The 24,238-nt window shown below is 43.9% G+C and overlaps 1 protein-coding gene across 3 annotated transcripts in view; it reads left to right on the top strand.

Annotated features, from left to right (window-relative positions):
- The window catches only part of COMMD10 (COMM domain containing 10), a 520,550-nt gene that overhangs the window by 115,928 nt on the left and 380,384 nt on the right, over window positions 1–24,238 (top strand). Inside the window, exons 6-8 of one of the 3 annotated variants that reach the window (XR_012221993.1) lie at window positions 12,399–12,515; window positions 22,545–22,641; window positions 22,734–22,967. The exons of the other annotated variants lie outside the window; for them this stretch is intronic. The gene's annotated coding sequence lies outside the window, so the exon portion shown is untranslated. Of the gene's footprint in view, window positions 1–12,398; window positions 12,516–22,544; window positions 22,642–22,733; window positions 22,968–24,238 lie in introns of those variants that run through there. 3 annotated transcript variants of the gene reach the window in all.

Genomic DNA, 24,238 nt, shown 5'->3' on the forward strand with positions numbered 1-24,238 from the left:
TGGAGTAGTAGATGAGATGAATCTATGCTGCACTTTATGTACATGCTCAGTAGTGAGGCAGTGCTGTGGAGTGGGGGAAATTGAGGAATCTGAGTCGGATGTTTGGCTTACTGACTCCAGAGCCCTACTCCTATTCCACTGCAGCATTTTTTTCTATGGCGCTTGTAATCTAAGTTCCCTGTCCCTAGTATTACACTTACCATTTGCCGTCTTCATCTGTTCCTGGTGCCACTCCAGTCCTGTTCAGCCGTATAGTGACTGCAACGTCTGACTGACCGGAAGTCGAAGGTAACAGTCAAAAGCTCTCAATGTAAGTCAATGAGCGCCTCTTTCTCATAGACTGACATTAAGTTGTGACTTTCGGATCACCCCGCAAACACCGGAGCAATCTGGCAGGTCACAAACTTCTGCAGACTGACCTAAACAGTGCCAATAAAAGATAAAGACGGTGGCTGGTCATATGAGACCAGATGCAGAGAACTAACATTAGCAAAAATGAAACCGTGGAGGGGTGCTGTACATCTAATGATCAGTGTGTGGCAGCCTTTTGAATCAAATGGATCTTTATCTACTAAAAATACCTGCTGCAACTGAGATATTTCTAGGAGCAGCGAATAGAAGATAGTCTACAAGAAAAAGGGTTTTATGTTTAAAAAAATAGAAGCATCAGAAAAGCTTGGATTTGAGAGCAAATGTTGTGATTCAGGAGTGGTTGTTGGTCTCGATGGCAGCGGTCTGAATATGTCGCTACCTGGAAATAAACTTTAACCTACAATTTAGAGTAAAACAAAAATAATTCTCTGACATTTCTCCCACCACCTTATTTCCTCTCATGATGGGAACCTTACAATGACACGGAGCCCTCTAGGAGGTGGTTTTCAGGGGAGTCGCTAGGTAGGAGACCCTCTGGGAATCTACCTTTAGACCTTGTATGCAGCTCTCGCCTATGAAGGATGCTTTGCTTTGACAGCTATTAACCAGGGAATTTCAATGGTGGGGCTAAAAAGCTTTGGGTTTGTTGAATCCACGTCAAGTGTTGGCTTGCTTCCTGACGAGCATATTAAAAAGGGAGCCTTGCCATTTATTCTCCTGTCTGATAATCCATTGCTATACTTCCCATGTGTCAGCTAGAACTCTGAAATGTGCGTCGCTCCATCATTAGTGGCTAATATTCTATTGTTGGTAATTTAGAGATTTAATCTGGGTGGATTATAGGTTTTGTTTCTGCAATCTAAAGACCTGTCACTCATAAACAAGAGCAGGCAGGTTGTGTGGACTCTGGTACCTTCTGTGATCCGACCACTAGGAGGCATTGTTGCTCTTCTGTTGGTCGGCTGCGCCACTGACACCCGAAATTTATTGTCTTGAAAGCAGCATTCAGAATCAATTGTGAAGCCGGTAGCTGTGGGAAATGCGAAGTGTTTACATTTCTAATCTGTGCCTAACAATGGTCTTCTGTTGCACTTCTAGCAAATGAATTCCTATTCATCAAACCAGGGCAGAGCACAACAGCAAGCGATTTAACCAGTGCAGCTCTAGAGAGATCATCCGCGCATCACCGCTTAATTCTCTACAGGGCTCTCCAGCAAGAAAGAATCACAAACTTATTTTGTTTTCCTTGCTCTGAACACTCATGCTGTCAGTTAAAGGGTTTCCGCGTAGCGCTCCTCCAATGCCGCCTTTCTTTAGATTCCGAGTCCTTTCTCTTCCCTTGCTCCGATTATCGTTCTTGGTTCCCTGTAGGCGCCGCGGCATTCTCTCTTTTGAGACAGACGGTAAACAAGAGTCATCTTGACAAAGCTACTTTGCATAGGTGAAGGGGTTAATTTGGCTCTTTCAGGAGCCTTCCTGAGAACAATATCTGTGTTGTGCATAAATCACTTCTACACCACTTTTTCGGGCCCAGTTTGTAAGGATTACAGGACACCTATCAATAATGGAGCGGGCAGCTGAATTTGTCTACCTTCTGAAGAGCAAAGACAAACTCTGTTTGAAATTCACATTTACAATCTTTTTCTATTCAGCGAGGAGCCACAAAAGAGAAAAATCATTTGTTGAGGACACTTTCATGTCAGTCCATAACTGTGAAAGTCAGCTTTAATAAAACGTATGTGAGAATGCACGACTGCTGCTATTTTGAATGTCAGCATGATAATCCTTTTTTTTTTCGTCTCTGAAAACCCTTTTTTTAATTAAATATTTGTTTTGCTAGCAGGGTTGATACTAGAATACGCTGTACAATGTGCTGTGCCTTTTATTGAAATAGATTCTTTACCGTAAATCGTTGAATGGTTGACCCCAGAATATGCAGCATGTGATGATGGGATCCAAACACTAACAATTTGATATCATAAAAATATCATAGGAATAAAATAAGGAGTACCGCAGCGCTTCACAGGTTACCCCTCTAAGGCTGTGTGCCCACGTTACATTTTTTTCAGCGTTTCTGCAGTGGAAAAAAGCGCTAACAAAACGCATCCCATGCAATCCTATGGGATTCCACAGCATGTCCATTAATTTTGCGGAATCGCGCGATTCCGCCACGATAGGATTACATTGAAACGCTCACTTTACGCATGTGGCTATGCCCACCATGCGTAAAGTGGGCGTTTCATGTGCGAATGGTACCCAGGGTCTGGAGGAGAGGAGACTCTCCTACATGCCCTGAGTACCATATTCTTGTAAAAAAAAATAGAATTAAAATAAAAAATAGGGATATACTTACCCTCTGTCGGCCCCTGGAGTCCTCAGCGGCGCTGCCAGCAAGTTCCGTTCCCAGGCGTGCTTTGTGAGAATGACCTCTGATGACGTACGGTCACGTGACCGCGACATCACAAAGGTCATTCCCACAAAGCACGTCTGGGAACGAAACTTGCTGGCAGTGCTGCTGACGACCGGGATCGCTTCTGAGGAAATCGGGGCCACCAGTAGGTGAGTATATCCATGTTTTTTATTTTTTTAATTATTTTTTATCATTCTGTCTTTACTATTGATGCTGCATAGGCAGCATCAATAGTAAAAAGTTGGTCACACTTGTCAAGCACTATACTTGACAAGTGTGACCAACCTGTCAATCACTTTTCCAAGCGACGCTTCAAATTGCTTGGAAAAGCGCTAGCATTCTGCAAGCTAAAACCGCTTGCAAAACGCATGCGAATTCTGGATGCGTTTTACCCACGGCAGGGAGTTGCGGAAATTCTGCAGACAATTCCGCAGCATTTCTGCAACATGGACACATATCCTAAGGGTTGTCTCATCATCATGAATGGATAACATGCAACTTTGTTATTTACCTGTTATTACAAATCCTCTCCGTTCTCATAAACAGAGGAAATGTTTCATTTGGTTGGTTTTTGATCGTTTACTAGGTTATCTGTCATCGTTAGTAAGTGGAGTTCTGTGCTTTCAAGCTTTTTCCAATAGAGCTTGTAAGTGCCGCACTGAAGCTGGCCAAAACACAAGATCCGACAAGCAGTGCCAGTGCGCTCTTCTGATGCTGCAGAGGCAAAGCAGCCCTTGAGAGCTCACTGTTTGCGTGAAAATTCTGATGGTTCAAACTGTCAATCAGTCAGATGTGCCCTGCCCCCATCAAGCACAAAGTTTGGAGGCAGGAGAACTGTGCTTCCCTTGCTTTGTTCCGGTCACTGCTACCACAAGTAATTGGATATACCAGATTACTTTCTGACATCTGAAACTTCCCCTTCTGAACAAATGATGACACTATACAATGACAAGGACATATTTCTGATTTTGAACTCCTGTATGTACTGGGCAGTATTTCTCGTACTGGGGGGCACAGGAAGTGGGCATATGTATCTGTTATATTGCTTGGTTATGATTCTCCACCCCGTCCCTTTATGGAACATAAAATCACCTTGGCAACAGAAATAAATCTCACTTATGCTATAGGAAGTTGGTCTGGGTTCAGGTTACAGATGGCTCTTCATTTAGAGAAAACAAATTATGACATTGAGTCAAATGAAATCATGCTAATGTAAATTTTCAAGGGACAGATTATTCGCTGCTAACTGTGTTATCACTGAATGTAGGGTGTTATACTGCCAAATGAGAGCAAAGCAGAGTTCTCAGGCCATTTTTTCATTTCCTGTACCTTGAGCCTTCTAGCATCTGTTTGCTATGATACGTATTTTATAGATGTTTTTTAATTCTCTTGTATTTAATAGTAATATTTAGGTTACATTATTTTAGTTGATACTGGTTTTCTATTAGTATGAGCAAGAACTGGCATACTCACCAATTACATATCGACAATATGGGTGCAGGCAGCAGCGTACCCCGTTCCAGAAACACGCCAAAACCCCGAGTGAAAGAGAAGACCACAGCACATCAGGTAGTAGTGTGATCAAGAATTGGCATGGTTCCCAATTACATATACATGATATCCGTTCAGGCAGCAAAGTATCCTAGTCCAGAGACACACCAAAAATATAAGTAAGCGAGAAGAAGACTGCAACACTTGAGCTGTAGCCCAGCATGTCTGGTGAATAAAACCCCTGGATGAAGCTGGAGTGCTGTGATCTTCTCCTTTAGTGATCTTTTTGTTGGTATATAATTGGAAAGTGTGCTGATTCTTTCTCCTTCCACCAGAGAAGACCTGTGCTGTCTTCTTCTATAATTCTGGTCTCTCCTCATGTAACACTTTGGTTATTGATACAAATGTTGTTTTTGGAGAATGTTCACCTGTGAAGTATATGGGAACTGTATAAAGAAGTGTTCACTTTCAGGACCGACTGTCCCCCCATTGTTTCTCTTTTGCCACAAAGTGGATCTTGTAAACCTTGTTGTATAGGAAAAGAACAAAAGTCTGTAAAGTGAAGAGGGAGCGCTCCATTATACCCTCAGGGGCTTATGTAAACTGTTGATCTTTTTCTTCATGATACTTTAACATTTAAGTTCACACGTAGCGGAACGCTCGCGGAAATTACCACGAGAGTTCCAGAATTCCATTCCGCGGGAAAATCGCATTTTAAATTCCCGAGATTTTCCCGCTGAAAAACTTGCATTTTGAAAGCGTAATTAGCTTGCAAAATGCTAGCGTTTTCCAAGCGATCTGTAGCATTGCTTGGAGAACTGATTGACAGGTTGGTCACACTCGTCAAACATAGTGTTTGACAAGTGTGACCAACTTTTTACTACTGAGGCCGCCTATGCAGCATCAGTAGTAAAAGATAAAATGTAAAAAATAATAAAAAAAAGATAAAAAATGGTGTTATTCTTACCTTCCGGCATCCCGCGCAGCCTTCCCGCCTCTCTCCACGCTCCCGTTCCCAGTAATCCTTTGCGAAAATGCCCGCGATGACGTCCGTTCACGCGGGATCGCGAAGTCTCGCGGTAATTCGCGATGACGTCGTGCGAATGACCGCGAGACTTCGCGATCCCACGAGAACGGACGCCATCACGGGCATTTTCGCAAAGGATTACTGGGAACGAGAGCGTGGAAAGAGGCGGGAAGGCTGCGCGGGACGTCGGAAGGTAAGAATAACACCATTTTTTATTTTAAATTCTATTTTTTACAGGGATATGGTACCCAAAGCCCGGAGGACAGTCTCCTCTCCTCCGGACCGTGGGTACCATCCGCAATTGTTCTGCTTACTTTTCGCGTGGTGTGCACAGCCACATGCGGGAAGTAAGCGGAACAATGCATTCCTATGGGTGCGGGATCGCGGCGATTCCGCAAAATTAATGAGCATGCTGCGTTTTTTTTACCGCGAAGCGATTCCGCCGCGGTAAAAACCGCAGCATTAGCACAGCATTGCGGAATCCCATAGGAATGCATGGGATGCTTATTTTTTGCGTTTTCGCTGCAAAATCGCACGGCTAAAACCGCCGCGGAAACGCGAAAAAAAACGCCACGTGTGAACTCAGCCTATTATCAGAAATTATAATCTGCTTCAGTGAAATATTCTCATATACTGTAACTGTTGTATTCAGCAAGGCTTACATTTATGAATGAACTTTTCACATGCCTTTAAAAAAACACCTTACAAACCGTGCGCCACTCCACCAGCAAGCATTTACTTGGTCATAGATTAGGTCCAATTTGTTAGACTTCATTCCGTCGTCCGTACAGGGCTGTTCACGTGTCTGTGTCCTTTTGTGAACTGGTTGCCTCCAAAAAAAAATTAGAGAGACATATCTATTTTTGATTTGAGTCACGAATGTGATGGAAGTGCATAGGCCAGATGAAGCGCAGAGCAGCGCGAAACGACCGTTGCCTACATGCACCAGCTGCCTCCCGCTGTATACTAGCTGCCACATTTTTATACAAACTAAAGCTACTAGACACTAAGGCTATGTGCGCACGCTGCAGATTTGCTTGCAGAAATTTCTGCTCGGTTTCTGAATCTCTTGGCAGAAAATGCAGTGGAAATTCTGCGCGTTTTTTGTGTGGATTTGATGCGTTGTGATGCGGATTTACATGCGGATTTGTATGTGGAACTGAGTGCAGATTTGTTAGCTAAATAAATGTATTCTTTAAAAAAAAATTCATTCTCAAGTCCAACCTCCGTTATTGATGTGCTTTCAACCAAGATAGGCTCTATTCTAGATTCTGTCCACATACTCTGCTTCCTTCTGACATCATGTCCTTTTAACAAATCTGCTGCATTTTTGGCACCAAATCCTCATGAAATCCACACTAAATCCGCAGCAAATCTGCAAACCTTTTTACATCTGCGTTTTTGCTGCAGATTTGAGTGACTCAGTGGAAGTCAATGGGTGAAAAATGCTGCCAATCCTCAAAAAGAATTGACATGCTGCGGAAAATAAAATGCTGCAATTTAGAATGGAATTTTCTGTATCTTGTAGATTGTAAGCTTGCAAGCAGGGACCTCACTCCTAATGTCACTGTTTGATTTGTCTTAACTTGTATTGAATTTATTGCCTGTACATGTCCCCGCTTAATTGTAAAGTAAGTAATTGAAAACCAGGGGAAGAGTCTTGAGGAGATCATTTGCATATTCCCAGTGCCTTCTGGGATAAGTGAAGAGTCTCCGCGAGCTCAACGATCACTGGGTTTTGGCCGTTGCAGCTGAAAAGAGGAAATCGGAAAACCAGGGGAAGAGTCTTGAGGAGATCATTTGCATATTCCCAGTGCCTTCTGGGATAAGTGAAGAGTCTCCGCGAGCTCAACGATCACTGGGTTTTGGCCGTTGCAGCTGAAAAGAGGAAATCGGAAAACCAGGGGAAGAGTCTTGAGGAGATCATTTGCATATTCCCAGTGCCTTCTGGGATAAGTGAAGAGTCTCCGCGAGCTCAACGATCACTGGGTTTTGGCCGTTGCAGCTGAAAAGAGGAAATCAGAAAAACCGCGCGCCTATCGGCGCGAATTTTGGCTCATCTTTCATCGTTTTTAAGAAATCTCAAGATGGAAGAGGCCAGGAGCCATTTGGTGAGCTGCATTTCTTGCTACATGTTCACAGACTTACCAGTGGAAAAGCCAAACTTCACATGCCACAAATGCAAGCTTGTGTCCCTGTTGGAGGAAAAGTTGCAAAATCTCGGAGAGGTTGGCTACGTTGAAGATCATTAAGGAAGGTGAAGAGTTCTTGGACAGAGCAGAATTATCTCTTCATGTTACAGAAAGAGAAGAAATTCGAAGTGCACCTGAAGAAACAGAGGAATGGAGACATGTGACCCAGAGAAGCAGGAGGATCAGGAGGCAGTCAGCACCCATACTGCTCAGAAACCAGTACCAGGCTCTCACGCAGGAAAACAATGAAGAAATACATCAGGATAAGACTTTGCCCACAAACAGCAACCTTGTACGCCTTCAGAGTCCTCCTGGATGGAGAAAGAAAAATGTTGTGAAGAAGAAACGGAGAGTGGTGGTCATGGGGGATTCCCTGTTGAGAGGAACAGAGGCCGCTATCTGCAGACCGGATATAACTTCAAGAGAAATGTGCTGTCTTCCAGGTGCAAAAATTAAAGATGTGTCTGACAGGATATCAGGACTCTTCAGACCTACAGATGACTACCCATTCCTGCTACTACATGTGGGGACAAATGACACCGCAAGAAATGACCTGGAAACCATCTGCAGAGACTTTGAAGACTTAGGCAAGAAAGTGAAAGAACTGGGAGCGCAGGTGGTCTTCTCTTCCATCCTCCCAGTGGATGGCCATGGAACAAGGAGGTGGAATAAGATTCTGCAGGTGAACAACTGGCTACGTCGATGGTGCCGTCAGCAACGATTTGGATTTCTGGATCACGGAGTGAACTACTTATACGATGGACTACTTGCTAGAGATGGGGTGCACCTTACGAAGACTGGAAAGCATGTATTTGGAAGTCGCCTTGCTACACTTGTAAGGAGAGCTTTAAACTAGAACAACATGGGAAGGGAAGCAAAAGACCAGAAAAAGCCATACACCTGACAAATGCTATTGAGAACTCTGCTAATAGAAGTGGAAAGGAAGAACAAAGACAAAAGAATCTAATTAATAAAAATATTGGAGAAAGAGAAACCAATCACAAACTAAAATGTTTCTATACTAATGCACAAAGCATGGGCAACAAACAAGGAGAATTGAAACTACTAACAGGAAAAGAAATATGATGTCATTGGAATCACTGAAACTTGGTGGGACGATACACATGATTGGAATACAAGACTAGAAGGATACAACTTATTTGCAAGAAACAGACTTGATAAACGAGGAGGGGGTGTTGCATTGTATGTTAGAAACGCGTATATCTGCACAGAGATTGAAGCTTCAGAGACTGGGAGTTCTGTGGAAACTGTTTGGGTAAGAATACAAGGACAGAACAATGGAAAGGACACCATTGTAGGCATTTACTACAGGCCGCCTGTGCAAGCTGAAGATATGGATGAACTCTTTATGCATCAAATGGCCAAGTTCTCCAAAAAATATGACATAGTTGTCATGGGAGATTTCAACTATCCAGACATTTGTTGGGAATCTCTCTCAGGCAAAACTAACAGGTCAAGGAAATTCTTATCCTCTCTTGCTGACAACTTTATCTTCCAAAAGGTAGGGGAGAAAACAAGGGGAACTGCTACCTTGGATCTAATCCTTATAAACAGGGAGGAAATGGTTGAGGAGGTAAAAGTGGCTGGAACCCTAGGAGGTAGCGACCATGCTATTTTAGAATTTTGGATAACTAGAGGCGGAAGACCTGTGAAGACTCAGACGTCAAGGTTAGATTTCAGAAAGGCAGATTTTAAGGGATCCAGAAAGATAATTGGAGGGATCCAATGGCTGGATATCCTTAAAGACAAAAATGTCCAGGAAGGATGGGAAATCTTGAAAAATGAAATTCTCAAAGCACAGTTGTTAACAATTCCGAAAAGAGGGAAGAATAGGAAGCATTTAAGGAAACCAGGATGGGTGAACACAGAACTTAAGCACATGCTAAAAAGGAAGAAAAAAATGTTTATAAAATGGAAAGAGGGAGGCATATCTAAAGAAGAATATAATGCTGTCTGCAGAACCTGCAAGGCACAAATCAGATTATCTAAAGCTGAAAATGAATTGAGGCTTGCAAGAGATGTCAAAAGCAATAATAAAGGATTTTGGGGATATGTCAAAAGTAAAAGAAAAGTCAAAGATGCTATAGGATTTTTACAGGATGAAAATGATGAAATGGTAAGACAGGATGTTGAGAAGGCTGAACTTTTAAATTCCTATTTTGCATCTGTTTTCTCTCAGAAAGGAAATGTAACACCAACTGTTATTCACTGTCCTATTAAGGGAATAGAAGAATCCAGGATATCTATAAACAGAAAGATAGTGAGGAAACACTTAGCTAAACTAAATGAATTCAAGTCTCCAGGTCCAGATGAATTACACCCCAGAGTACTGAAGGAGATAGCAGAAGAAATTTCTGAACCACTCTCCATAATCTTTGAAAATTCTTGGAGAACAGGAGAAGTGCCAGAAGACTGGAGAAGAGCAAATGTTGTTCCTATCTTCAAAAAGGGGAAGAAGGTGGACCCAGGCAACTATAGGCCGGTGAGTCTGACTTCTATACCAGGAAAGATCTTTGAACAAATTATTAAACAACATGTAAGTCAATACCTGGATAAGAATGAAGTGATCAAACAGAGTCAGCATGGGTTTGTAACTAATAAGTCATGTCAGACTAACTTAATTTCCTTCTATGACGGTATCACTGATTGGGTGGATCAAGGAAATGCTGTAGATATAGTATATCTTGACTTCAGCAAGCATTTGACAAAGTCTCTCATACAATCCTTATTGAAAAAATGACTAAGTATGGAATGGACAAGGCAACTGTTAGGTGGATTCATAGCTGGCTTAGTGATCGGACCCAAAGAGTGGTCGTAAATGGCTGCACATCCAGTTGGAAGAATGTCTCAAGTGGGGTACCACAGGGCTCTGTCCTGGGCCCTGTATTGTTCAACATCTTTATCAACGATTTAGATGAAGGAATTGAGGGTAAACTGATTAAATTTGCTGATGACACAAAGCTAGGAGGGATAGCTAATACTAGAGAAGAGAGAGAGAGGATTCAAAAAGATTTAAATAAACTGGAGAAGTGGGCAGTAACTAACAGAATGGTTTTTAACAGGGAGAAATGCAAAGTACTACATCTGGGCAATAAAAATGAAAAAAGCATATATAGAATGGGAGGAATAGGGCTAAGTGACAGCACATGTGAAAAAGACTTGGGTATACTAATAGATCACAGACTGAATATGAGTCAACAGTGTGATGCAGCAGCAAAAAAGGCAAATGCAGTTCTAGGATGTATTAACAGAAGCATACAGTCTAGATCACGTGAAGTCATTATTTCCCTCTACTCCTCTTTGGTCAGACCTCATCTGGAATATTGTGTCCAGTTTTGGGCCCCACATTTTAAAAAAGACATCAACAAACTGGAGCAAGTTCAGAAAAGAGCGACCAGAATGGTGACCGGTCTGCAAACCCTGTCTTATGAGGAAAGGTTGCAGGATTTGGGAATGTTTAGTTTGCAAAAGAGAAGACTGAGAGGAGACTTAATTGCTGTCTACAAATATCTAAAGGGCTGTCACATTGTAGAAGGCTCAACTTTATTCTCATTTGCACAAGGAAAGACTAGAAGCAATGGGATGAAACTGAATGGGAGGAGACACAGATTAGATATTAGAAAAAACTTTTTGACAGTTAGAGTGATCAATGAGTGGAACAGGCTGCCACGAGAAGTGGTGAGTTCTCCTTCAATGGAAGTCTTCAAACAGAGGCTGGACAGACATCTGACTGGGATGATTTAGCGAATCCTGCTTTGAGCAGGGGGTTGGACCAGATGGCCCAGGAGGTCCCTTCCAACTCTACGATTCTATGATTCTAAAGTGCTGCGGAATATGTTGGCGCTATATAAATAAAAATTATTATTATTATTTATTATCATCTGCACACCAATTCTGGATTCCCATTGATTAACCTTACTTTAGGAATCCTTTGCGTTTTTGGTACAAATTCCACGCAGAAAAAAAACGCTGCGTAGCCGCAACAAATTTACATTGTGTTCACATAGGGCAGCACGGTGGCTCAGTGGTTAGCACTGCAGCCTTGCAGCGCTGTGATAATGGGTTCAAATCCCACCAAGGACAACATCTGCAAGGGGTTTGTATGTTCTCCCCGTGTTTGCGTTGGTTTCCTCCCACATTCCAAAGACATACTGATAGGTTACTTAGATTGTGAGCCCCACAGAGACAGTGATGAAAATGTGTACAAACTGTAAAGCGATGCGGAATATGTTAGCTCTATATAAAATAAAGATTATTATTATAGCCTTATGTTGAGTGTCGCTTTTTCTTCCTGATTGTTTACTGGATGGTCTTTTTTCATGCTTGGCACCACCTGTTGTCGTTTTTGCAGAATGGACGGTGTTATTTGATGCACTTCTGATTACATTTGAGGCGTTCAATAGTTGCCCACCCATGCACTTTTTAAGGATCAAAATTATGCACACAAGTTGTCGGATCCACACGAATGCCATCCATGTGTAATTCATTTGCTGTCCAGTTATTAACATTGAAATGGGTAGGAGAAGCTTTGCTATTTTTTTTCCTTTGCATGGAAGAAAATTACTGATGGAAAAACTAACAAAATGCTGATGAAAATCTGATCCACAACACTGATAAACATTTGTTGTCCCCCCCCACCAACACACACTTTTTTTCCACCTTTTTTGAATGTCTGAATGAGGCTTTATGGACAGAAAAATCTGTGTACTTTAGTCCAGGCCTTTCCAGCTTTAAAAGGATCCTACCAGAGACACCCTGTAGTGCTCCATCTTAATGCACAGAAAATAAAAACAATACAGCTGGTCCTTGATTCATGACAATTGCTGCATATGCGGATTCTCGATACTCTCTTCCAACAATTTGTTCACACTTTGACCTCAATTAGGAAAGTGACCAACATGCAGCACCACATCAATGTTTCCAATGCAAGAGAGGGACGTACAGCAAGTTCATCTCTTTGGCATGCAGAAGAGGACTGCATGCTCATCATCCAAAAACTTTGGTACGTATATACAGTATTCATTTTTTTTCTTTTACAAAGTGAATATTGTTTATAGTTTTGGGCTTGCCAAGGACTGGGCTTTCTCTGCGGTTTAGGCGGTATTCACACATCCATTGGAGTGTTGCCACCAGAGAGAAATGCACCAATTTTTTTTTCCCCTTGTTATTGTAGTTGCATCCATTTTTTTTTCACTGAAGCAGGACTGTCAGAATTTTAATTCATTGTCTCTTAGCAATAGTTCAGTAAAAAATGGATGAAACACGGAAGGAACATTGATGTACGAAGTCTGTCTTCCATCTATCATCTGTTTTATACAATCATAGCTAAAAGTGTTGACACCTTTGAAATTGTTCCAGAAAATAAAGTATTTCTTCCAGAAAATGATTGCAATTACACGTGTTTTATTATACAGCTGATTACTTCCTTTGTGTGTATTGTAACAACACAAAAAAACAGACGAGAGAAAAAAGGCAAATTTTACATAATTTCTCACCAGATCCCATAAATGAGTCAGACAAAATTGTTGGCACCTTTCCATAATTGTGGGTAAATAACTTTGTTTCAAGTATGCAATGCTCATTCAAACTCACCTATGGCAAGTAACATGTGTGGGCAATATGAAAATCACACCCGAAACCAGATAAACTGGGGATATGTTCACTCAATCCAAACATACCGTATTTTTCGGACTATAAGACGCACCCCAATTTTCAGAAGGAAAATAGGGAAAAAAATAATAATGTGTCAAATGGGGGTCCGTCTTACAGTCTGAATTCAGCTTACCTGGGAAGGGATCCGCCACAGGTGGAGGAGTGGTCACAGGGGTCATTCAGTGGTCCAGGCTGGTGCTGGGGCAGGTGGGCTGTGCTGGGGCAGGTTTGTTGTGCTGGGGCGGCTGGGCTGGGGTAGGTGGGCTGTGCTGGGGCAGCTGGGCTGGGGCAGCTGTGCTGGGCTGGGGCAGGTGGGCTGTGCTGGGGCAGGTGGGCTGAGGCAGCTGTGCTGAGCTGGGGCAGGTAGGCTCTATGGGGTGAGGGTGGCGAGGGGCTGTGCTCCGGTGCAGGGGCGCTGGCATTTCCTCGAAGCCCGGATGCCCCCGCTCATCCGTTGCTGGCTGCTGCCATGTTGCGGTGGCCTCCGGGAACATGGACGCCGGGAAGATGGCCGCCGGTCGTCCCAAGATCTCGGGAGACGAGATTCAAATCTCGGTAACGAGATCTCGTTCCCCCGAGATCTCGGGACGAGGTCTGAACCTGCGCATGCGCCGTCCCCGGACCGGTGGCCATCTTCCCGGCGTCTATGTTCCCGGAGGCCACCGCAACATGGCAGCAGCCAGCAACGGATTTGCAGGGGCCTCCGGGCTTCGAGGAAATGCCGGCGGAGCCCCCCACGGAGCACAGAGCCGCTACCCCTGCACTGGAGCACAGCCCGCTGCCACCACCGCACCACAGAGCCCCGCGGCACCCGCACCAGCCATGGAAGGATGTAAGTATATTGCGACCATAAGACGCACCCCCCACTTTCCTGCAAAATTTTTTGGGGAAAAAAGTGTGTCTTATGATCCGAAAAATACGTTACTTCAAGAAGCACCCAGAAATGAATGGAAAGTGCTGGAGAGTTCTGAAGTGGCCAGCAAATGATCCAGTTCTAAATCCCATTGAAAACCTGTGGAGAGATAGTAAAATGTTGGGAGAAGACACCATTCAGATATGATAGACCTGGAGCAGTTTACAAAAGAAGAGTGGTCCAGAATTCCAGTTGAGAGGTGTAAGAAGCTTGTTGAAGGGTTATAGGAAGAGATTGATTGTAATGATTTATTCCAAAGGCTGTACAGTAAAATTTTATGGTGAGGGTGTCAACAATTTTGTCCTGCCCTTTTTGAGAGTTTTTGTGTGAAATGATGTCTAACTTGAAATTTTCTTTTTTTTTTTTGTGTTGTTCCAATACACCCAAATAAACGTGTATAACAAAAGATATGTGATTGCAATCATTTTTGGGGAGAAATACTTCATTTTTCTCTTCGCCACGACAGCTCCCACTGAGAGAGGGGATCCGCCCCTAGGACCAGGAAACCTACAGAGAGATAAAAGGGGCGGTCCCCCTCGCTCCCTCAGTTGGTTTCCTGTTCCTAGAAGGAACCCAGAGAGGATTCCTAGCCTGGTAGCTGCCCGCATAGCACTATATGAGCGGCGGGGCCCCTAGAGCTGGAGGCAGCGTCGGGAGGGTGAGAAGATCAGTTCCCCTTGGCTGGTAATGCGGGTGAGGCCTTGGCGGTGTGTGCCGAGCTCACGTACAGGTGTGTAGGGCAACAGCCGGCACCGGGAGACCCCCTCTGGAGACGCCGCATTACAGAGCGCGGCACAGCGTCGGGGCTGCTAGGTTAATGGCCCTTTTTTTCCCCCCTTGAGACAGGGCGAGGCCAGGAACGAAGAGAGTCCCTGAGCTCGCGCGGATGCGATGTGGTTCCAGAGCGCTGAAGGGGAGAATTGCATACCTGACAGTACCCAGAGAAGTCAGGTATGTCCATCCGGCAAGGCAGGGGCAGCGGTCAGGAGACGCTGGGCGGGTTGTGGCCAGCGCTCCGGTATGCAGACAAGGCGACCCGGAAGTGGATACTGAGAACTTCCGGGGGAGGAAGCAAAGATTGCGGTATCGCGGGACAAGCGACCGCGCATGCGCAGGAGCAGAGAGAGGAAAAAAAGGGGAAAAAAGTGTTATGGGGGGCGAAACCAGGAAGCTGCATAAAACCACCGGCTAGAGGCATACTGGTGCGCAGCTATGTCGTCTACAAACAACCCTGTTTCGCTCCAATTAGAGCAGCCAGAGGAATCCCCCCCCATGACAGTTCCCAGAAAAGTGGCTGCGCAAGGAGAAGTTAGAGCACCAGGAGGAGTAGCAACTCCAGGAGGAATTCTAGCGGCTGCTCTATGTAGAGCGAGCCCATAGAGAAGTAGCGTAAGGAGAAGAAACCATCTCACGCCTCGCCTCAGCCTGAGTCTCGAACCCCGCAGCCGGTACTATGCTGACGAAATTCACGGGTGAGTGTTTTTAGTCATGCTTCTAGCTGATGGCGTCCTCTTTTTTTTGTCTGTTTTTTCTCACCCCCCCGCATATCCTTAGGCCAAAAGAACGGATAAATCTAAACACAGAGAATGTGCCCTATGTTCTCAACCTCTCCCAGATAGCTACCCTAAGAGGTTGTGTACAGTAAAAGCTGTATCGGGCAGACCCTACGGGAAGAATCCTCGGGAAAAGCGGAGGACATTAGTACAATTATCCGAGAAGAGCTACGGGCCTTAGGTGGCTCCACTAGTCTAGGAGGACAGACCTCCAGCAGGGGGTTAATCTCACCAGCGTCTAGGTCACCTTCAGAGACTGGGGAAATAGACTCAGATGTATCCCAGGAATACCTAACCTCAGAGGAGGAAGAGCAGGCTTGCTTCCCCACAGACATTGTTAATAATTTAGTCAAGTCTGTGCGTAATACTATGGGGTTAGCTGATACGAAGGACCCCAAAACTCCGCAGGAGATAATGTTTGCGGGTATCACCCAAAAGATGGTCCGGGCCTTTCCAGTAGTCCCATCAATAAAAGAGCTGGTAAAAAGAGAGTGGGAGAAGCAGGGGCAAAGGACCTTTCTCCCCTTAACATCCAAATGAAAATATCCGTTTGATGATGACGAATTGGCGTCTTGGTTGAGAGCCCCCAAGGTGGATGCGGCAGTGGCCTCTACTTCTCGCCGATCTTCCCTGCCTGTTGAGGACTCGGGGAACATTATCTGATCCCTTAGATCCAAAAGCGGATACTTTCCTCAAGCGATCTTGGGAAGCATGCACGGGGGCATTTAAGCCAGCAGTATCGGCCACATGCACAGGAAGATCCATGATGATATGGTTGGACGAGTTGGAGGAGAAAATAAAAAACGGGACATCTAGAGACAAGCTCCATTCCTCTATTCCCCAGATTAAAGGTGCAGCGGCCTTCCTTTCTGACGCCTCAGCTGATTCCCTCCTCCTATCTGCCAGAGCGGCAGGATTAACTAACGCAGCCCAGCGGGCCTTGTGATTGAAGGGGTGGAGAGGCGACACGCAAACAAAAACCAAACTTTGCGCCATGCCCTGTCAGGGTAAGTACCTGTTCGGCACAGAGCTTGATGAGATCCTGACAAAAGCGGGTGATAGAAAGAAGGGATTCCCTAACCAGTACGTTCCCTTCAACAGGAGGGCCTTCAGAAAGCCGTCATTCGGCAAAAAGAAGGATTTCAAGCCTCAAGACCGCTGGGGCAATAAAGATCCCAAACAGAGAGGCAGTCTATTTGGGAAACGTCCCTTCAGACCTGGGGACAGATTCCGGTAGCACCAATTCACCGGTAGGTGGCAGGCTACTAAAATTCAGCCACCAATGGAAAGGAATAACAACTAACCCGTGGGCGATTTATATCGTTACATTGGGCCTAAGAATAGAATTTGTTCTGTACCCACCTCTGAACTTCTGGACTTCTCTGAAGTCTCCGGAGCAGCAGGAAGCATTAGAATTGGAGTTAAGGGGCCTCCTATCTAAGAACGTGCTAATAGACGTTCCAAGAAACGAAAGAGGAAGGGGGTTTTATTCTCCCTTGTTTTTAGTCCCAAAACCGGACGGTTTATTTAGGACCATAATTAATTTAAAAAAGCTTAATACGTTTTTGAGGGTACAATCCTTTAAAATGGAATCTATACAGCAATAAAACTCTTGTTTCCCCGGTGCTATATGGCAATCTTGGACCTAAAAGATGCCTACTACCATCTCCCCATATGCAAGGAGCACCAGCAATTCCTACGAGTGGCAGTCATGTTAGAGGGCCGGATACGACATCTCCAGTTTACGGCAATGCCCTTCGGATTATCCATGGCACCCCGCGTATTTACCAAGCTAATGCTCGAGGTGATGTCATATGTAAGGCTGAAAGACACCTTAATACCATACTTGGACCTGCTCATAGTAGGGAATTCTGTTTCCCAATGCAAAGGCAGGATAGCTGATATTATTTCATCCCTGCAGACGCTAGGCTGGCTGATCAACTGGGAAAAGTCCAGGCTACAACTGGTAACCTGTCAGACGTTCCTGGGCCTTCAAGTAGGCTCTGTAAGTCAAAAATGCTTCCTGCCAGAAATAAAAACACGAGCCATAATTAATAAGGTACGGAGGGCAATTGATAAACCCACGATGTCCTTGAGAGAAGGCATGTCCTTGTTAGGGTCCCTAATATCATGCATCCCGGCTGTTCAGTGGGCCCAATTCCATTCCATAAAATTGCAATGGACCATTTTGCATGAAGCAGATAGGCTGCAGGGGCGGTTGGAAGGAAGGATGTCCCTATCATTAGAAGTGATCAGCTCCTTAAAGTGGTGGTTGGACCCAAACAACCTCACAGGCGTGGTTCCTTGGTGGGTTGTCCCCTCTAAAATAGTCACTACTGATGCTAGCACCTCGAGGTGGGGGGCCCACCTAGAGGAAGATGTGGTGCAGGGCCAATGGTCCAAGTCTGAAAAGGGGAATTCATCTAATATGAGGGAACTAACAGCGATATATTATGCTATATCTAAATTTCTCCCACAGCTACGAGGAACCCATACGAGAATCCAATCAGACAACACTACCTCAGTAGCCTACATAAATCGGTAAGGAGGTACGCAATCAGGGCCACTCGTGTATATCGCGGAACTTTTTTTGAGATGGCCGAGTCGTATCACCACTCCTTCTCTGCGCTCCACATCAGAGGAGTGGACAATTCCAGAGCGGACTTTCTCAGCCGCCAGACTTTGCATCAAGGCGAGTGGGTGCTCAGCCGGCACATCTTCGAGATGATAGTGGCCAAATGGAGCAGACCAGAAATAGATCTATTCACGACAAGAGCCAACAGGCGTGTAGAAAGGTTCGCTTCTCTATACAGAGCGTACAATCCAGACTTGCTCGACGCCCTCCAAGCACCCTGGACATTTCAACAGGCCTACGCCTTCCCTCCAATGGTACTGTTGCCCACAGTGGTCAGAAAAATAAGGGAAAAAGGTGCAAAAGTCATCTTAATAGCCCCGTTTTGGTCCAAGAGGCCATGGTTCTCATGGCTGAGAGCCATGTCAATAACCGACCCGTGGATTCTCCCACTACGTTGAGACCTTCTCTCACAAGGACCCTGTTACCACCCTTGGGTCAAAGCCCTGCGCCTAGCGGCATGGAATTTGAAAGGGGGTTATTAAAGCTCAAATAATCTCATTGACACCCTTCTACAGAGTAGAAAGGAATCCACAATGAAGATTTACACCAGAGTGTGGGAAAAATTCTTGGCGTTTTACCCAGCAACACTTTCCAGCGAAGTACCTATTGCAGCCATTTTAGAATTCCTGCAGAAAGGCCGAGAGTTGAAACTCTCAGTTAACACTCTAAAGGTCCATGTATCGGCTCTAGGAGCCCTATATAATTACAATGTGGCAGGTAATAAGTGGGTGGCCCGGTTTATAGCAGCTTGTCAGCGAGAGAATCCAGTCCACATTCCTCAGCTACCAGCGTGGAACCTTAGTTTGGTCTTGGATACCTTCACTCAGGCCCCGTTTGAGCCCATACACTCGGCATCAATAAAATACCTTTCATTGAAAACTGCTTTACTGGTAGCTCTAGTCTCAGCAAGGAGATTAAGTTATCTCCAAGCCCTGTCAGTAGACCCCCCCCCCCTTCCTGTCAGTAACTCAGGATAGACTAGTGTTAAAAACGGACCCATCTTATCTTCCCAAACGGGCTACTAAGGTCCCAAGAAATCTGCCTACCCTCCTTCTATGACAACTCAACAACACCAGAGGAGGATAGATATCACACGTTAGACGTGAAGAGAGCAGTCCTAGCCTACCTAGATAGGACCAGTCCCTGGAGGCAGAGCAGGGCTCTTTTTGTCTCCTTCCAGGGTAACAAGAAAGGGTCTAGAGTTACGAGAGACACACTGTCCCGGTGGATCAGGGATGTGATCTCAATGGCATATTCGGCAAAAGAAGACCCTCCACGGGGCATAAAGGTACTATCAACGCGAGCCATATCATCCTCCTGGGCCGAGAGGGCGAATGTTCCAATGGAGCTAATATGTAAGGCTGCAATCTGGTCTTCTCCATCGACCTTCTATAGTCACTATAGGCTAGATCTGTCCTCTACCGAAGACTTGGCCTTTGGTAGATCCGTACTAAACACAGTTTGCCCTACCATGTGATTATCTCTGAAATTCTCATGGTGCTGTCGTGGCAAAGAGAAAAAAACGGATGACTTAACGGTAATAATCTTTTATAGAGTCCACGACAGCATCCGCTCACTTCCCTCCCTTAATTGACACAGGGTTATCTCTGGTGGTGGAGAGTAAAGTTATAGGTTATTGTATACATATGTGTAGCAAGCGGGTAGAATGTGTAAAATTGAGTCGCTTGCTTAAACTGTTGACTAAAACATGTATGGCGGTTCCCTGTTCTCTGTAATCCAACTGAGGGAGTGAGGGGGACCTCCCCTTTTATCTCTGTAGGTTTCCTGTTACTAGGGGCGGATCCCCTCTCTCAGTGGGTGCTGTCGTGGACTCTATAAAATTGTATTACCGGTAAGTAATCTGGTTTTTCAGGAACAATTTCAAGGGTGCCAACACTTTCAGCCATGGCTGTATGTACAGTGGGTTTGGAAAGTATTCAGACCCTTTTACATTTTTCACTTTTTGTTTCATTGCAGCCATTTGGTAAATGCAAAAAAAAGTTCTTTTTTTTTCGTTAATGTACACTCTGCACCCCATCTTGACTGATAAAAACCAGAAATATAGACATTTTTGCAAATTTAATAAAAAAGAAAAACTGAAATATCACATGGTCATAAGTATTCAGACCCTTTGCTCAGTCACTCATATTTAAGTCACATGCTGTCCATTTCCTTGTGATCCTCCTTGAGATGGTTCTACTCCTTCATTGGAGTCCAGCTGTGTTTAATTTAACTGATTTGTAAAGGCTCACACACCTGTCTTTATAAGTAAGACCTCACAGCTTACAGTGCATGTCAGACCAAATGAGAATCATGAGATCAAAGGAACTGGCCAAGGAGCTCAGAGACAGAATTTTGACAAGGCACAGATCTGGCCAAGGTTGCAAAAGAATTTCTGCAGTACTCGAGGTTCTTCAGAACACCATAATCCTTAAATAGAAGAAGTTTTGGACCACCAGAAGTCTTGCTAGACCTGGCCATCCAGCCAAATTGAGCAATCGTGGGAGAAGAGTCTTGGTGAGAGTGGTAAAGAAGAACCCCAAGATCACTGTGGCTGAGCTCCACAGATGCAGTAGGGAGGTGGGCAAAAGTTCCACAAAGTCAACTATCACTGCAGCCCTCCACCAGTCGGGCCTTTATGGCAGAGTGGCTCGACGGAAGCCTGTCCTCCGTGCCAGACATATGAAAGCACGCATGGTGTTTGCTAAAAAAAAAAAACACATGAAGGACTCCCAGACTATGAGAAATAAGATTCTCTGGTTTGATGAGACGAAGATAGAACTTTTTGGTGAGCAGGTATGTGTGGAGAATAGCGAGCACTGCTCATCGCCTTCCCAATACAATCACAATTGTGAAGCATGGTGGTGGCAGCATCGCGCTATGGGGGTGTTTTTCAGCTGCAGGGACAGGACGACTGGTTGCAATTGAAGGAAACATGAATGCGGCCAAGTACCGAGATATCTTGGATGAAAACCTCTTCCAGAGTGCTCTATACCTCAGACTTGGCCGAAGATTCACCTTCCAACAAGACAATGACCCTAAGCACACAGCTAAAATAACAAAGGAGTGGCTTCAGAACAACTCTGTGACCATTCTTGACTGGTCCAGCCAAACCCCTGACCTAAACCCAATTGAGCATCTCTGGAGAGACCTGAAAATGGCTGTCCACCAACATTCACCATCCAACCTGACGAAACTGAAGAGGATTTTCAAGGAAGAATGGCAGAGAATCTAGGTGTGAAAAACTTGTTGCAATTCCCAAGAATACTTTATGGCTGTACTAGCTCAAAACATGCTTCTACTCAATACTGATCAAAGGGTCTGAATATTTATGACCATGTGATATTTCAGTTTTTCTTTTTTAATAAATTTGCAAGAGTTTCTACATTTCTGCTTTTTTCAGTCAAGATGGGGTGCAGAGTGCACATTAATGAGAAAAAAAAGAACTTTTTTGTATTTACCAAATGGTTGCAATGAAACAAAGAGTGAAAAATGTAAAGGGGTCCGAATACTTTCCGTACCCACTGCATCTTAATAGACTTTAATGGCGAAGTCTAATCTGCAAAACAGATGAGAATCGAACATGCACTGAGTTTGATGAACTGGAGACACCGACCCATTTTTGAAACTGATGTGCATATGGCTCAATGATTCTCTATGGGTCAGTGTGCTGTCTTGGAAAAAAGAACGACCCCACAAGAACACGCCACACTAATGTCTGAAGCTGGTCCTAGGCTCATTTGTTTTGCTTTTTTATTATTTAATTTCCTCATTACATTTATTTTGGTACTTTACTCTGTAGTATGTTCGGCCAATCATTAAGTGCTATGTGTTGAGCTTTCAGGGAGGCAGGAATTTCAGATACTGAAAAATATATCCATTCCATTTTTCTGAACAGGGTTGTTTCTGTATCATGTGTGCAGATTTTAGAAAGTCCATTCAGATGAATGAATAAGTTGAAGAAATTTCTGCAAAAACCTGTCTCTTATGAATCCTGAAGAGATTTCCTAGAATCTATTTATTATTGCATTTATCACTTATATGAAGAGATGATCGGGATGAGCGAGACACTCTATTATGTAGATAAATTATATATTATCAAAAAAAAAAACAAAATAGCAAGTAAAATATGCTGAAGTGTATGTGACTCTGGGGTGAAATTGACATACATCAGCAAAGATTGAAGGTAATCTACACATCTTTAATGACAAATCATCTGTAATTGGGCAGTGCTGAAAGTACGTGTCCATTCATCCTTTATTTTTTTTAACATTTTAGAAAATTACATAAAGACTCCAATACCGGACCATTTTTACAAGGACCTTGCCTATAAGGACGCTGTCTGATCCTCTCCCTACAAAATGAAAAGATATCAGTATGTTGAGGAGTTGTCCATGGTGCTACAGCTTTAAATATATTGCCTATCTTGCCATTTTTTTTTACTTATTTTTCTTTAATTATTTGTAGCCGTAAAGGAGATATCTGTGAGCAGATGGACGTCCCTGATCAACAGAAGGTTCAGCAGTGGGAAGGAACCCAAAAGTGTAAGAGTCAAGGCCAGAAGCTGTGGTGTCTGAGAAGACACAGAAGTATCAGGAGTGGTCACTATACCATTAGTAGCAATACTCTTTTCCCATTCTGGGATACACAGATGTAAAAGACTCACACTTTGTATTAAAAAGGAATCTTGCTGTTTTCAAACTGGCTACTGGGTTTTTTTTTTAAATTTAACGTCCCAACTTCTAACACACGTACATTAGCCACAGTGGTCATACTATGGCCCTATGTTTTGAATTGATGCATATCTAATGAGCCTGTGCAAAGATGACTGTGGAAAGAGGTGGAACAGCTGCGGCTATGACATGACCTATTGTGATTCGTAGATCCTGTACTGTCAGCTGAGTATAGAGGTGTTGCCTGTCATAGTAATCCTGCTTTTGATGATATGGAGCATTGGAGAAAACTCTTAAGAGTATAAAAAAAAGCCTCAATGGCCAGTGTGAAAATTTCAAGATGACTAATTTTACTTTTTTGAAATAAATATTGTGATTAAAAAAAAGGCTTTTTATTCTTTAATTAAATGTATCCAAAAACATGATTAACCCCTTCCCAACTTGCTGGAGCTGCATTTCCGCAATCCACCATACAGATAGTGTGTGATGATCTCGCGGGCTCATGCCGAACACCGCCGCAGTCAAATGTGGCTGTCCACTCTATATGAGAGCTGACACTCTGCAACAACTCTCACTGTCGGTGCTAGCAATGATCGCTGGCGTTTAAACCCTCTGATGCCGCTGTCCATTGTGATCCCTACATGGATGGGCATTGCAGAGGAAGCTCCCATCGGCTCAACGCGATTGCGCCAATGGTCTCCATAATGACCCCAAGCTGATAGATTGCCACAGGGTCACCCAGTGACAGTGGCCTATAAGCATCTGCTCAGAGCAGGAGCTGACACTCCTCCTCCCTGCCTGTGAGACGCTGATCTAATACACTGCAATGCATAAGCATTGTAGAGTATTAGATCAGCAATCAGGGCAGAGAAAGTTTTATCATCCTGGGACAATCGTCAAAAAATAGTTTTTAAAAATTGTTAAAATATTTCTAAAAAAATCACAAAATAAAGAACAAAAAATATGAAAAATATTAATCTTATAAAACTGTCCTACTAATTAATCCTTTCCGTGAATGTGTAAAAAAATAAAATAAAAAAGCAAACCCTCTGTCAGCAAAAAGCAAAAATATAGGAAAATTATAGCTCTCAAAGTATGGCGAAGCAAAAATTTTGTTTTGGAAAAAAAAAGGCGTATCTTAGTGTGACAGCAGCCAAACAGGAAATAAACAATCTGAATCAGTATAATCAGACCTACTCAAAAAATAAAGTAGTCTAATCACTTATACCGCACAAGGAAAGGCATAAAAAATAAATTTAAACAATTCTTCACCTTCTACGGCTGCTGTCTTGCCTATGG

Source organism: Dendrobates tinctorius, unplaced genomic scaffold, assembly GCF_039654945.1.
Source record: "Dendrobates tinctorius isolate UK_male_01 unplaced genomic scaffold, ASM3965494v1 ptg000003l, whole genome shotgun sequence".
In the NCBI taxonomy this organism is placed as follows: Eukaryota; Metazoa; Chordata; class Amphibia; order Anura; family Dendrobatidae; genus Dendrobates; species Dendrobates tinctorius.